This window comes from Aulonocara stuartgranti (genome assembly GCF_965226115.1).
Source record: "Aulonocara stuartgranti genome assembly, chromosome: 13".
In the NCBI taxonomy this organism is placed as follows: domain Eukaryota; kingdom Metazoa; phylum Chordata; class Actinopteri; order Cichliformes; family Cichlidae; genus Aulonocara; species Aulonocara stuartgranti.
In genome coordinates, this window is record NC_138949.1 from 3,161,544 (window position 1) to 3,173,406 (window position 11,863).

Genomic DNA, 11,863 nt, shown 5'->3' on the forward strand with positions numbered 1-11,863 from the left:
TCGGTCGAGATCCCCATTCAAATGCATGTAACAGTGAGAAACGCACTGTCTTGGCGAAAGAAAGCGTTTTTGTACAACTTCATAGAAATAGCTGTAACTTTTGATAGAAGACTCGGATACACATGTTTATGGCTTTATCTTTTAGAACTCAAGGTTCCCGTGCTGGGAAAACAGGTTTTGCAGCTGTTTGAGCTAAGATTTCCAAGTTATTCACATAATGAAAACCTATACTTTGTTTCGGTCGAGATCCCCATTCAAATGCATGTAACAGTGAGAAACGCACTGTCTTGGCGAAAGAAAGCGTTTTTGTACAACTTCATAGAAATAGCTGTAACTTTTGATAGAAGACTCGGATACACATGTTTATGGCTTTATCTTTTAGAACTCAAGGTTCCCGTGCTGGGAAAACAGGTTTTGCAGCTGTTTGAGCTAAGATTTCCAAGTTATTCACATAATGAAAACCTATACTTTGTTTCGGTCGAGATCCCCATTCAAATGCATGTAACAGTGAGAAACGCACTGTCTTGGCGAAAGAAAGCGTTTTTGTACAACTTCATAGAAATAGCTGTAACTTTTGATAGAAGACTCGGATACACATGTTTATGGCTTTATTTTATAGAACTCAAGGTTCCCGTGCTGGGAAAACAGGTTTTGCAGCTGTTTGAGCTAAGATTTCCAAGTTATTCACATAATGAAAACCTATACTTTGTTTCGGTCGAGATCCCCATTCAAATGCATGTAACAGTGAGAAACGCACTGTCTTGGCGAAAGAAAGCGTTTTTGTACAACTTCATAGAAATAGCTGTAACTTTTGATAGAAGACTCGGATACACATGTTTATGGCTTTATCTTATAGAACTCAAGGTTCCCGTGCTGGGAAAACAGGTTTTGCAGCTGTTTGAGCTAAGATTTCCAAGTTATTCACATAATGAAAACCTATACTTTGTTTCGGTCGAGTTCCCCATTCAAATGCATGTAACAGTGAGAAACGCACTGTCTTGGCGAAAGAAAGCGTTTTTGTACAACTTCATAGAAATAGCTGTAACTTTTGATAGAAGACTCGGATACACATGTTTATGGCTTTATCTTTTAGAACTCAAGGTTCCCGTGCTGGGAAAACAGGTTTTGCAGCTGTTTGAGCTAAGATTTCCAAGTTATTCACATAATGAAAACCTATACTTTGTTTCGGTCGAGATCCCCATTCAAATGCATGTAACAGTGAGAAACGCACTGTCTTGGCGAAAGAAAGCGTTTTTGTACAACTTCATAGAAATAGCTGTAACTTTTGATAGAAGACTCGGATACACATGTTTATGGCTTTATCTTATAGAACTCAAGGTTCCCGTGCTGGGAAAACAGGTTTTGCAGCTGTTTGAGCTAAGATTTCCAAGTTATTCACATAATGAAAACCTATACTTTGTTTCGGTCGAGTTCCCCATTCAAATGCATGTAACAGTGAGAAACGCACTGTCTTGGCGAAAGAAAGCGTTTTTGTACAACTTCATAGAAATAGCTGTAACTTTTGATAGAAGACTCGGATACACATGTTTATGGCTTTATCTTTTAGAACTCAAGGTTCCCGTGCTGGGAAAACAGGTTTTGCAGCTGTTTGAGCTAAGATTTCCAAGTTATTCACATAATGAAAACCTATACTTTGTTTCGGTCGAGATCCCCATTCAAATGCATGTAACAGTGAGAAACGCACTGTCTTGGCGAAAGAAAGCGTTTTTGTACAACTTCATAGAAATAGCTGTAACTTTTGATAGAAGACTCGGATACACATGTTTATGGCTTTATCTTATAGAACTCAAGGTTCCCGTGCTGGGAAAACAGGTTTTGCAGCTGTTTGAGCTAAGATTACCAAGTTATTCACATAATGAAAACCTATACTTTGTTTCGGTCGAGATCCCCATTCAAATGCATGTAACAGTGAGAAACGCACTGTCTTGGCGAAAGAAAGCGTTTTTGTACAACTTCATAGAAATAGCTGTAACTTTTGATAGAAGACTCGGATACACATGTTTATGGCTTTATCTTATAGAACTCAAGGTTCCCGTGCTGGGAAAACAGGTTTTGCAGCTGTTTGAGCTAAGATTTCCAAGTTATTCACATAATGAAAACCTATACTTTGTTTCGGTCGAGTTCCCCATTCAAATGCATGTAACAGTGAGAAACGCACTGTCTTGGCGAAAGAAAGCGTTTTTGTACAACTTCATAGAAATAGCTGTAACTTTTGATAGAAGACTCGGATACACATGTTTATGGCTTTATCTTTTAGAACTCAAGGTTCCCGTGCTGGGAAAACAGGTTTTGCAGCTGTTTGAGCTAAGATTTCCAAGTTATTCACATAATGAAAACCTATACTTTGTTTCGGTCGAGATCCCCATTCAAATGCATGTAACAGTGAGAAACGCACTGTCTTGGCGAAAGAAAGCGTTTTTGTACAACTTCATAGAAATAGCTGTAACTTTTGATAGAAGACTCGGATACACATGTTTATGGCTTTATCTTATAGAACTCAAGGTTCCTGTGCTGGGAAAACAGGTTTTGCAGCTGTTTGAGCTAAGATTTCCAAGTTATTCACGTAATGAAAACCTATACTTTGTTTCGGTCGAGATCCCCATTCAAATGCATGTAACAGTGAGAAACGCACTGTCTTGGCGAAAGAAAGCGTTTTTGTACAACTTCATAGAAATAGCTGTAACTTTTGATAGAAGACTCGGATACACATGTTTATGGCTTTATCTTATAGAACTCAAGGTTCCCGTGCTGGGAAAACAGGTTTTGCAGCTGTTTGAGCTAAGATTTCCAAGTTATTCACATAATGAAAACCTATACTTTGTTTCGGTCGAGATCCCCATTCAAATGCATGTAACAGTGAGAAACGCACTGTCTTTGCAAAAGAAAGCGTTTTTGTACAACTTCATAGAAATAGCTGTAACTTTTGATAGAAGACTCGGATACACATGTTTATGGCTTTATCTTTTAGAACTCAAGGTTCCCGTGCTGGGAAAACAGGTTTTGCAGCTGTTTGAGCTAAGATTTCCAAGTTATTCACATAATGAAAACCTATACTTTGTTTCGGTCGAGTTCCCCATTCAAATGCATGTAACAGTGAGAAACGCACTGTCTTGGCGAAAGAAAGCGTTTTTGTACAACTTCATAGAAATAGCTGTAACTTTTGATAGAAGACTCGGATACACATGTTTATGGCTTTATCTTATAGAACTCAAGGTTCCCGTGCTGGGAAAACAGGTTTTGCAGCTGTTTGAGCTAAGATTTCCAAGTTATTCACATAATGAAAACCTATACTTTGTTTCGGTCGAGATCCCCATTCAAATGCATGTAACAGTGAGAAACGCACTGTCTTGGCGAAAGAAAGCGTTTTTGTACAACTTCATAGAAATAGCTGTAACTTTTGATAGAAGACTCGGATACACATGTTTATGGCTTTATCTTATAGAACTCAAGGTTCCCGTGCTGGGAAAACAGGTTTTGCAGCTGTTTGAGCTAAGATTACCAAGTTATTCACATAATGAAAACCTATACTTTGTTTCGGTCGAGATCCCCATTCAAATGCATGTAACAGTGAGAAACGCACTGTCTTGGCGAAAGAAAGCGTTTTTGTACAACTTCATAGAAATAGCTGTAACTTTTGATAGAAGACTCGGATACACATGTTTATGGCTTTATCTTATAGAACTCAAGGTTCCCGTGCTGGGAAAACAGGTTTTGCAGCTGTTTGAGCTAAGATTACCAAGTTATTCACATAATGAAAACCTATACTTTGTTTCGGTCGAGATCCCCATTCAAATGCATGTAACAGTGAGAAACGCACTGTCTTGGCGAAAGAAAGCGTTTTTGTACAACTTCATAGAAATAGCTGTAACTTTTGATAGAAGACTCGGATACACATGTTTATGGCTTTATCTTATAGAACTCAAGGTTCCCGTGCTGGGAAAACAGGTTTTGCAGCTGTTTGAGCTAAGATTTCCAAGTTATTCACATAATGAAAACCTATACTTTGTTTCGGTCGAGTTCCCCATTCAAATGCATGTAACAGTGAGAAACGCACTGTCTTGGCGAAAGAAAGCGTTTTTGTACAACTTCATAGAAATAGCTGTAACTTTTGATAGAAGACTCGGATACACATGTTTATGGCTTTATCTTTTAGAACTCAAGGTTCCCGTGCTGGGAAAACAGGTTTTGCAGCTGTTTGAGCTAAGATTTCCAAGTTATTCACATAATGAAAACCTATACTTTGTTTCGGTCGAGTTCCCCATTCAAATGCATGTAACAGTGAGAAACGCACTGTCTTGGCGAAAGAAAGCGTTTTTGTACAACTTCATAGAAATAGCTGTAACTTTTGATAGAAGACTCGGATACACATGTTTATGGCTTTATCTTATAGAACTCAAGGTTCCCGTGCTGGGAAAACAGGTTTTGCAGCTGTTTGAGCTAAGATTTCCAAGTTATTCACATAATGAAAACCTATACTTTGTTTCGGTCGAGATCCCCATTCAAATGCATGTAACAGTGAGAAACGCACTGTCTTGGCGAAAGAAAGCGTTTTTGTACAACTTCATAGAAATAGCTGTAACTTTTGATAGAAGACTCGGATACACATGTTTATGGCTTTATCTTATAGAACTCAAGGTTCCCGTGCTGGGAAAACAGGTTTTGCAGCTGTTTGAGCTAAGATTACCAAGTTATTCACATAATGAAAACCTATACTTTGTTTCGGTCGAGATCCCCATTCAAATGCATGTAACAGTGAGAAACGCACTGTCTTGGCGAAAGAAAGCGTTTTTGTACAACTTCATAGAAATAGCTGTAACTTTTGATAGAAGACTCGGATACACATGTTTATGGCTTTATCTTATAGAACTCAAGGTTCCCGTGCTGGGAAAACAGGTTTTGCAGCTGTTTGAGCTAAGATTACCAAGTTATTCACATAATGAAAACCTATACTTTGTTTCGGTCGAGATCCCCATTCAAATGCATGTAACAGTGAGAAACGCACTGTCTTGGCGAAAGAAAGCGTTTTTGTACAACTTCATAGAAATAGCTGTAACTTTTGATAGAAGACTCGGATACACATGTTTATGGCTTTATCTTATAGAACTCAAGGTTCCCGTGCTGGGAAAACAGGTTTTGCAGCTGTTTGAGCTAAGATTTCCAAGTTATTCACATAATGAAAACCTATACTTTGTTTCGGTCGAGTTCCCCATTCAAATGCATGTAACAGTGAGAAACGCACTGTCTTGGCGAAAGAAAGCGTTTTTGTACAACTTCATAGAAATAGCTGTAACTTTTGATAGAAGACTCGGATACACATGTTTATGGCTTTATCTTTTAGAACTCAAGGTTCCCGTGCTGGGAAAACAGGTTTTGCAGCTGTTTGAGCTAAGATTTCCAAGTTATTCACATAATGAAAACCTATACTTTGTTTCGGTCGAGATCCCCATTCAAATGCATGTAACAGTGAGAAACGCACTGTCTTGGCGAAAGAAAGCGTTTTTGTACAACTTCATAGAAATAGCTGTAACTTTTGATAGAAGACTCGGCTACACATGTTTATGGCTTTATCTTATAGAACTCAAGGTTCCCGTGCTGGGAAAACAGGTTTTGCAGCTGTTTGAGCTAAGATTTCCAAGTTATTCACATAATGAAAACCTATACTTTGTTTCGGTCGAGTTCCCCATTCAAATGCATGTAACAGTGAGAAACGCACTGTCTTGGCGAAAGAAAGCGTTTTTGTACAACTTCATAGAAATAGCTGTAACTTTTGATAGAAGACTCGGATACACATGTTTATGGCTTTATCTTTTAGAACTCAAGGTTCCCGTGCTGGGAAAACAGGTTTTGCAGCTGTTTGAGCTAAGATTTCCAAGTTATTCACATAATGAAAACCTATACTTTGTTTCGGTCGAGATCCCCATTCAAATGCATGTAACAGTGAGAAACGCACTGTCTTGGCGAAAGAAAGCGTTTTTGTACAACTTCATAGAAATAGCTGTAACTTTTGATAGAAGACTCGGATACACATGTTTATGGCTTTATCTTTTAGAACTCAAGGTTCCCGTGCTGGGAAAACAGGTTTTGCAGCTGTTTGAGCTAAGATTTCCAAGTTATTCACATAATGAAAACCTATACTTTGTTTCGGTCGAGATCCCCATTCAAATGCATGTAACAGTGAGAAACGCACTGTCTTGGCGAAAGAAAGCGTTTTTGTACAACTTCATAGAAATAGCTGTAACTTTTGATAGAAGACTCGGATACACATGTTTATGGCTTTATCTTATAGAACTCAAGGTTCCCGTGCTGGGAAAACAGGTTTTGCAGCTGTTTGAGCTAAGATTTCCAAGTTATTCACATAATGAAAACCTATACTTTGTTTCGGTCGAGATCCCCATTCAAATGCATGTAACAGTGAGAAACGCACTGTCTTGGCGAAAGAAAGCGTTTTTGTACAACTTCATAGAAATAGCTGTAACTTTTGATAGAAGACTCGGATACACATGTTTATGGCTTTATCTTATAGAACTCAAGGTTCCCGTGCTGGGAAAACAGGTTTTGCAGCTGTTTGAGCTAAGATTTCCAAGTTATTCACATAATGAAAACCTATACTTTGTTTCGGTCGAGATCCCCATTCAAATGCATGTAACAGTGAGAAACGCACTGTCTTGGCGAAAGAAAGCGTTTTTGTACAACTTCATAGAAATAGCTGTAACTTTTGATAGAAGACTCGGATACACATGTTTATGGCTTTATCTTATAGAACTCAAGGTTCCCGTGTTGGGAAAACAGGTTTTGCAGCTGTTTGAGCTAAGATTTCCAAGTTATTCACATAATGAAAACCTATACTTTGTTTCGGTCGAGTTCCCCATTCAAATGCATGTAACAGTGAGAAACGCACTGTCTTGGCGAAAGAAAGCGTTTTTGTACAACTTCATAGAAATAGCTGTAACTTTTGATAGAAGACTCGGATACACATGTTTATGGCTTTATCTTTTAGAACTCAAGGTTCCCGTGCTGGGAAAACAGGTTTTGCAGCTGTTTGAGCTAAGATTTCCAAGTTATTCACATAATGAAAACCTATACTTTGTTTCGGTCGAGATCCCCATTCAAATGCATGTAACAGTGAGAAACGCACTGTCTTGGCGAAAGAAAGCGTTTTTGTACAACTTCATAGAAATAGCTGTAACTTTTGATAGAAGACTCGGATACACATGTTTATGGCTTTATCTTATAGAACTCAAGGTTCCCGTGCTGGGAAAACAGGTTTTGCAGCTGTTTGAGCTAAGATTTCCAAGTTATTCACATAATGAAAACCTATACTTTGTTTCGGTCAAGTTCCCCATTCAAATGCATGTAACAGTGAGAAACGCACTGTCTTGGCGAAAGAAAGCGTTTTTGTACAACTTCATAGAAATAGCTGTAACTTTTGATAGAAGACTCGGATACACATGTTTATGGCTTTATCTTATAGAACTCAAGGTTCCCGTGCTGGGAAAACAGGTTTTGCAGCTGTTTGAGCTAAGATTTCCAAGTTATTCACATAATGAAAACTTATACTTTGTTTCGGTCGAGATCCCCATTCAAATGCATGTAACAGTGAGAAACGCACTGTCTTGGCGAAAGAAAGCGTTTTTGTACAACTTCATAGAAATAGCTGTAACTTTTGATAGAAGACTCGGATACACATGTTTATGGCTTTATCTTATAGAACTCAAGGTTCCCGTGCTGGGAAAACAGGTTTTGCAGCTGTTTGAGCTAAGATTTCCAAGTTATTCACATAATGAAAACCTATACTTTGTTTCGGTCGAGATCCCCATTCAAATGCATGTAACAGTGAGAAACGCACTGTCTTGGCGAAAGAAAGCGTTTTTGTACAACTTCATAGAAATAGCTGTAACTTTTGATAGAAGACTCGGATACACATGTTTATGGCTTTATCTTATAGAACTCAAGGTTCCCGTGCTGGGAAAACAGGTTTTGCAGCTGTTTGAGCTAAGATTACCAAGTTATTCACATAATGAAAACCTATACTTTGTTTCGGTCGAGATCCCCATTCAAATGCATGTAACAGTGAGAAACGCACTGTCTTGGCGAAAGAAAGCGTTTTTGTACAACTTCATAGAAATAGCTGTAACTTTTGATAGAAGACTCGGATACACATGTTTATGGCTTTATCTTATAGAACTCAAGGTTCCCGTGCTGGGAAAACAGGTTTTGCAGCTGTTTGAGCTAAGATTTCCAAGTTATTCACATAATGAAAACCTATACTTTGTTTCGGTCGAGATCCCCATTCAAATGCATGTAACAGTGAGAAACGCACTGTCTTGGCGAAAGAAAGCGTTTTTGTACAACTTCATAGAAATAGCTGTAACTTTTGATAGAAGACTCGGATACACATGTTTATGGCTTTATCTTATAGAACTCAAGGTTCCCGTGCTGGGAAAACAGGTTTTGCAGCTGTTTGAGCTAAGATTTCCAAGTTATTCACATAATGAAAACCTATACTTTGTTTCGGTCGAGTTCCCCATTCAAATGCATGTAACAGTGAGAAACGCACTGTCTTGGCGAAAGAAAGCGTTTTTGTACAACTTCATAGAAATAGCTGTAACTTTTGATAGAAGACTCGGATACACATGTTTATGGCTTTATCTTTTAGAACTCAAGGTTCCCGTGCTGGGAAAACAGGTTTTGCAGCTGTTTGAGCTAAGATTTCCAAGTTATTCACATAATGAAAACCTATACTTTGTTTCGGTCGAGATCCCCATTCAAATGCATGTAACAGTGAGAAACGCACTGTCTTGGCGAAAGAAAGTGTCGAGGAGGGAAATTATTTTACTGCTATTGTCAAATAATTGTCATTGCATTAATAATATAATCTGCAGCATGGATATTGCATTCCAAGGTTTAAACAGTGTCTCTTTCAGAAAGACTGAGTTGCAGGCTGACAGGAAGTTGTATGTAGAAAGAAGCAGGAAGTTATTTTGAGCCGCAGGCTAAGACGAGGCTTTAACAATGTAACAGATAGCTTTAAGAAGGCCTTAAGCAGTTATGACTATTTTATACACAATGCATATCTGTGCTTATTAAAGAGTTGGAGCTCGGTCAATTAATTGGGGGTCGGAAGCTTTGTTCGGCGCGATGTTCGGACAATCTATTGTGCAAGTGACTTGGAGCCAGAGAAGGAATTGCAATACATGCTTACAAAACACTTATATATCAGATCATTTTATATTAAGGTTTTAGTAGAGGTTCTTGATTAAAACATTTATTTAGTAGAAGACATACACATAGTCTCAGTGAGCTTCTGGTCTGGTAAAAGGTCAGAAGTGCAATAGGTGAATTAAGAAAGAGCATTTGAGGACGAGACACAGACAGTAGGTGAAGAGGTGACACAAAGAGCATGTGAGGTCAACACACACACACACACACATTTTAAATTAGATTTATTTAGAGGAGAGGTTAGTTATGTTTGGCTGTAACTGCAAAATTGTCTTGGTAAAAGAGGAACCGTTTCTTGGTGTCTCGGCAAGAAAGAGGAACAAGACAAGAACTGAAAGGTAGACAGGAAGGGCTAGCCATGAAAATAGAAGATGATTTTCTAGGTGAAAAGTCAATGATGATGTTGATCTGATCTATGTATAAAATGTATCTGTGACGTATGAAGGGGCGTCAGTAAATAAACCCTGATGCTATAAAATATCTGTTCATGCTTTGATTAAGTCGAAGACTACTTCCTGTCTGCGTACAGAGTTGTCTTCCCACGCGTGTATTCATTAAAATCTTCGTTTGACTTTACCCGGCCGGATCGGTGTGGTTATTCTTCGATCACCTCTTGTACCCTTCCTCAATATTGAATCTTAACATTTGGGGGCTTCGTCCGGTTATTGAGGAGGGAGAGTTGGAGGTTTGGACGGAGAAATCCGGGGTCTTGGGTGGTCTGACGGGCAGACATGAATTCCAGTGGTCTAAGTGAGTGGGCATAAGCCGGCTTATCCAAAAGGTAAGGCACTACCTGTTGAATTATTTCCAAAGTGTGCCAAATTGGACATGATAAAATTTAAGTCTACTCACTGAAGTTACTGGTGGATGTCTGTTTTGATTTTGATGAAAATCTCATGAGTTGAAGCAGTTAGAGTTCTGCTAAGAAGAAATGAAAGTAGTTAAGAGTCTGATAAGAAAAGTTTAAATACTGGGTTGAAGTCCCAAAGAAATTGAGTTAGAGTCTCAAGTAGTTTGGTAGGGAATTGGTTATTTTGTTGGTTAGAGTCCAAATTTGGTCATAAAGTGGACCTGAGCGGTCATTTTGTGAGTTGGAGTCTCCATTTGACCACTAGGTTGCACCTGCTTCAGTTATACACTTGTTTCGGGTGTTGATTGGTGTTTCAAAGTATTATAAATTATTCTAGAACGGAACCGTGGGGGTTCTAGGAAGCGCAGTTCTCGGAGGTAACGCTCCCTCCCGGCCAAGGACGCTTGGCCCTGACCTATCGGCGAATAGGGTTAGTACGGTTGGCAACCGGGGAGAACTTGGGAACCTCCAAAATAGCTAGGAGCTAGAGTCTCCTTACCGTTTGCAACGGTATCTGCGCTTTTTTGGCCAGCAGAAGTGGATTTCGGGCGTGTAACTTTAACCTAAAACTTCAAAAAGTTTGGGTTGGTTGACGCTTTTAAATTGAGTTAGGGATTTTAGAAATGAGGCCAGAAACAGTTAAAGTCTTGATACTGGTTAATTGATCGCAAAAAACGGTTATGTTAAATTTGTCGAAATTTGATAGGTGTTAAAAGGTTTAAAATCTGTGCAGTTGTAAATATAAGACGTCTCTGTATTAAAAAAGATCTCTGTGGGTCGAGTCAGCAATGCACTGACTGCCTGCTGCTATTCTTAGATGAAGAGTGTGTGTGCATGCAAATGAGGCAGCTGATGCAGAGCGCATGAGAGGACTATGCTTTCGGTTTTGTGTGTCATTCAGCTCTATAACTATTGTTTGCAAATGTGGATAAATGTCTGCAGTTAAAATGCTGGCTTAGTAAATAACAACATTGTAAATATATGAATGGTGACAGCGTTTCAAAATAGAATATAAGAATTGTTTGTGTTTAAAACCAACGTTTAGGTAAAGAAGATTTAAGGTGGAATTGAAGGCATAAACAAAAAATAAAAGGGTTACAGTCTGCAAGGGTTGTTAATACATGAGCTGACTGGATGCAGAGTAAGTGGAGTGGTCATCCTGAGAGGATTGAATGATGCTCTAACTCTGTGGTCAAGTCAGACATAGGCTTTAAGCAACCATGAGCCACTAATAAGCGTGACAGATTAATGAGTATGTGTAAATTGAACTTGTTAAATAGCTTTGATAGGAGTAACTCAATGAGCACGCAATAAAGTGGACCTGTTAGAACCTGTTTGACATTTGTCGCTTTAACAGTAAATGATTGTGTTGTGTCCCATGCACTAAACAGTCCCATTTAATACTGTAAAATCGTTGTTTAAATAGAATAAGCAAACATGCCTGTGATTTATTTTGCAACCTGTAACATACAAATTGCAGAGGAAGAGGGTCGACTAGAGGTGACCTGTAAATGTCACATAGTGACTGAGGAAGGTGTTTCACCTTATGAGATGACAGTGTGGTCCGAGATTGAGCTGCATGAGCTAAATGCCTATATACAACGTTGTCTATTTCTATTTCAAGGCTTAAAGGAGATGACTGAGCATGAAAATGATCCAAATTGGGAGCCCACAGAGGCCGCCCACTTTGCTCAGGTTATGGTAGAGTCGGTACTAGACGGTTTTGATTCTGATATGCTTGCTTGGGAAATAATGTAATTATCTGTGGAGATG